We start from the raw sequence: 4,567 nt of genomic DNA, 5'->3' as shown, positions 1-4,567 counted from the left end.
AATTCAAGTGCAATCTCCAAGATGAAACTAATAAGTATCTTAAGAAATAAAATTGAATAAAATTGTCACTTGTTGAAGCAACAAATAAGAGAAAGAAAAAACAAGTAACCTAAGCCTATGCAATCACATCCAATATTACATTCAATCACCAAATAATAAGTCATAATACTTACCTGTGAATGAAAGAAACTAGCCAATTCATCAGGAATTTTTCCTTCCTTCATTATCATATAGGCCTTAAGGGCATTCAATTTTTCCTTCCTTCATTATCATATAAACCATGGTAGCCACAAATGGTAAACCATTTTTGAAAAATATAAAAATTTAATAATTGTAATTAACTGAATGCAAAAAAATTTTCTCAAACCATTTTGTTCATTTTTTTAAAATCCTTTTATATGAAATTCACCTTTGAGTCCTTTGAAGAGATTCAAATCTTCCTTTCAGCTTCAAGTACTCTCGGTAGCTGCTCTGCTATATACAAAGGCAAATGACAAATGAAAAATAATAAAGGAACTTTTTGGAACATATAATGGGAAACATATTTTACATAAGATTATTTTAAGTTGGCATCAAATTTCTAGGAATTAATAAGACTTTCCAAAGTGAAATTTCTAAGAGATGTTATTAACTTAATGTGAAAAAAAGATGGCATTCACTAATCACTACCTCAAGCTCTTTGCTGGTTTGCTAACTTCAACTGCACCATAGCTGCACTTTTGGTACCTTTCAAGTGTTTTGAGCATGCTGCAGATTGAAGAAAAAGAAAGAAATAACTGTTCAAATTGATCATGGTGTATGGATTAACCATACCACAATTCTGAAAGAACTGCAACAGTAAATGAGACATATATCTTGCTATGCATCAAACTTAAAATGAGTTGTCAATTTGTTGAAGACAGTAGAAATTAAACCAGAAATAAGAGAGACTAAAATAAAGAAGTTACATGTACTCAATTTTGAGTAGAAAAATGTAATTGTAAATCTAAAGCAATAACGAATAAAAAACTTTTAAACATTAATAATTGACTAAATGATATTCAGTGAGTATATAGACATTAATAATTAACTTACTCCGAATAATTGATTCTTTCGCGTAAACAATCAAGTTAAATATACCAGACTCATCATTTATTTTTCTTACAAAATCTTATCTAAAAAAAAAATTCATTAAAAATATGATTTTTTACCAGTACCCTTAAAATCAAAATAAACATGTAAAAAAATTAAGATGACCAAAGCTACCTCTTTGATTTGGAATGAGCCTCTACAAGAAGAGATGGTTAATTTAAAAATGGAGTAAATAATTATCACGAAATAATTATCATGAATTGATTGCAAAAATGGAGCGTGCTTTGGCAAAAATGGGCCATGCTAAATTAGCTGAAAGGTGTGTTTCCCTGTCAAATTAGAATTGGGAAAGTCTTCATTTTTAGTTATAAATGCTTGTTTAGTACGAGGCTGATAGATGATAACTGATAATCAATTTAATGGATGTAACAACATTTGAGCATGTGCTGTCCTTAGCAATATGATGTAAATTGGTGGGTGCAAAATTGCATAAAAACATGAAGATCCTAGTAAGAAAATTGCATGATAATTATCACGCATTAGCCCATATTTCATCAATTACATTCTACCTATGTCAGATCTCCACCAACATTAGAAGGACCAGGGCCAAAGAATCTGCAGCTTCATTTCAGAACAAGAATGCCACCTCATTTGTTCACAGGGGGGAAGGTTGAGGGAGAGCAAGGATCAACAATCCATGTTGTGTTAATGGATCCCAACACAGGCAGTGTTGTTCAAGTTGGACCAGAATCTGTTGCTAAATTGAATGTGGTGGTACTTGAAGGTGACTTTAATGAGGAAGTAGATGATGATTGGACAAAAGAGCACTTTGAAAGCCATGAAGTAAAGGAACGTGAGGGGAAAAGGCCACTTCTAACTGGAGATTTGCAGGTTAGCCTAAAGGAAGGGGTAGGAACCTTAGGTGATCTTACCTTCACAAACAATTCTAGCTGGATAAGAAGCAGAAAATTCCGGCTTGGCATTAAGGTGGCTTCCGGTTATTGTGAGGAGATTCGTATTCGTGAGGGAAAGACTGAAGCCTTTGCTGTTAAGGATCATAGAGGAGAATGTGAGTTTTCTAATAGTTAGCACTTGATATTTTATACTTATGGTTGAATAATTTTATTTATTGGCCAGGCTAGGAGATATTGGATCACTCAAGTTATCCTTGCAAGGAACAAATTACTAAACTTGTTAGAAGACAGAGATATATAACTAACAGATATTGTTTCATCACCTAACAGCTTAAGCTTTTGAGAGTTGGTTCTCTAGCCTTGGGTTAATTGTCTACGATAAATTTTCATATTTAAAATGCCTTTCCTTAAATTTAGAAAAGCTATAATTTTTCTTTAGAGTGGATACTGTATAGAAGATAACATGTGTATGGTCGTCAACTTGCTATATCCAGCTACATACATAATGAACCTAGAAAACTTATCTCTATCTCTATTTGGTTGTTTCCTTGCATTAGTTTGTTAAGGAAGCAATATTTTGATTATTTTCAATGTTTAGGCTTTTGGCAAGTCTTATTTAATGAAGTTCTCTAAACAAATTCCTATCTGCTACTTGCAGTATACAAGAAACACTATCCACCAGCTTTGCATGATAAGGTTTGGAGATTGGATAGGATAGCCAAGGATGGAGCACTTCACAAAAAGTTGATTCAAGCAAAAATAGTAACAGTAGAAGATTTCCTACGTCTTCTTGTCCGCGAGCCACAGAAGTTAAGAAGTGTAAGGATAATGTTATTTGTTCATAAGCATCCACATCATTCTTCTCCAATCCAAATTTTCCAAATACCCAATTCTTCATATTTCCTTATTTATGGGGAATACTACCAATTACTATTAACTTGTAAAACGAATTGCAAAAAACTTTCTAGAAAGTGTTCGTAAATTATCGTATGCTCTCATTTAAATTTCAGCAACTCACAAATCAGTCTAACCTTCGTACCCTATTGTTAAACACGAACAGAGCAGAAAAAGAAATTAATTTAAAGATTTCATTACAGTTATTCAACAAGAGCAACATTCATACAAGAATCCAATCAAATTAAAGATTTCATTAAAGTTATTAGGACCCTCACCATTTACGATACTTCCCTTGCAATGCCCACGATGTACTCAAACTCCTTCCACTATTTTTGAACAGAGGTTGTGACCACTTTTTAGAGGAAATGAAGAGGAAACAACTACCACATTGAATCGAACCTGAAATGCCAGAAGCGAGGTCAAGAGAAATAGTCAAGAAACCAACCACGAATGTCTTCGAAAATGCGAAAAGGAGGGAGATTGGCCTTACCGTCTTCGTCTACAGAGGAGAAGAGGAGAGGTGCATGCGGATGGGAGGAGCGATGGTGCACGAGGATGGGAGGCGCAGAGTGATAAAAGGAAAACGTGGTGACTGAAGGAGGGATTGGGTGAAAAATAAAAGGGGGAAAGTGGTGAATATTTTTCCGGGAAAAATTATTTGAATTTGGGAGGGCATAAACCTCCTCAAAAAATGATATAAACCGCCGGTATTTTCCCAATTTTAAGCGTTCCTTGAAAACGCCACAACTCATGTTAATTTGAGGGGGTTTTTAAAACCCCCGTAAAATAACCTCCGATAAATAGCATTTTTTTTGTAGTGAATTATGTGCTCAATTTCGTGTTAATTGATGTAATTGTGAATTTATGGGTGCCTATAGTTCCTATAAGAACCCTAAGTATACAGTAAAGTAAATTAGTAAGTTATAATGATGTTTAATTGGTGGTTTAATAGAGTGGATTTAGACTTTTAATTTATGATTCTATCAATTGGATAGTCACTTTTGTCGAAATATGGTGATGTGATTAGGCAAAAGGTTCAAATAATCAAAGTTCGTTATGCCGAATCACATCACAAGTGTGACTAGTGTGTCACGATTGTGATGCATTATGATCTTGACCCCTTTTTAGAAATATCGAACCAATTATGAGCATGATTGGTGAGTCATGTTGTGATTGGTGAGTTAAGGGCATGATCGGAAAGTCATGGTTGTAACTGGTGAATCACAGTTGTGACACATAATGTTACTTTTTTTCTCCTTCTTTCCTTATCTTTTCTCCCTTTTATCATCTCCATTGCTTCATGAGTTATATTTATTAGTTTGAGATAACTTAAGGATGATTAGCTTAAGGATATGATATGCTTATTAATAATGACAAGGAAGTAATTGAGTTAATGTTCGACAATTATAGCAGTGAAACATGTTCTTATACTAATTGGCATGACTTAGGATCATGATTCATAATAATAATAGTGCTACGAGAATGATTAAAGGATGAGTTGAGTGACTAGTTTAAAACTTGATCTTAAATATTAGGACTTGCAAATCGAGGTATATGTGATGGTGACGTGATATGTTTTTGTGTGTAATAATATGTGATGTGTGAACCATGTGATGGTCATGTGACATGAAGTCTAAGTTAAAACTTAGTAAGGATAAAGTTTTGGAATGTTGGCCTAGTACTGA

The 4,567-nt window shown here is 33.7% G+C and overlaps 1 pseudogene; it reads left to right on the top strand.

The window, feature by feature from the left end:
• The first annotated feature begins 1,343 nt into the window (after positions 1-1,343).
• On the top strand, positions 1,344-2,966 carry LOC145954707 (calmodulin-binding protein 60 E pseudogene; annotated as a pseudogene).
• Positions 2,967-4,567: the final 1,601 nt, after the last annotated feature.

The sequence above is a fragment of the Cajanus cajan genome, chromosome 2 (assembly GCF_000230855.2).
Source record: "Cajanus cajan strain Asha chromosome 2, NIPB_CcT2T_4, whole genome shotgun sequence".
Taxonomy (NCBI): domain Eukaryota; kingdom Viridiplantae; phylum Streptophyta; class Magnoliopsida; order Fabales; family Fabaceae; genus Cajanus; species Cajanus cajan.
Note: the sequence above shows the minus strand (reverse complement) of the source record. Positions and strands in the feature narration are given on the sequence as shown.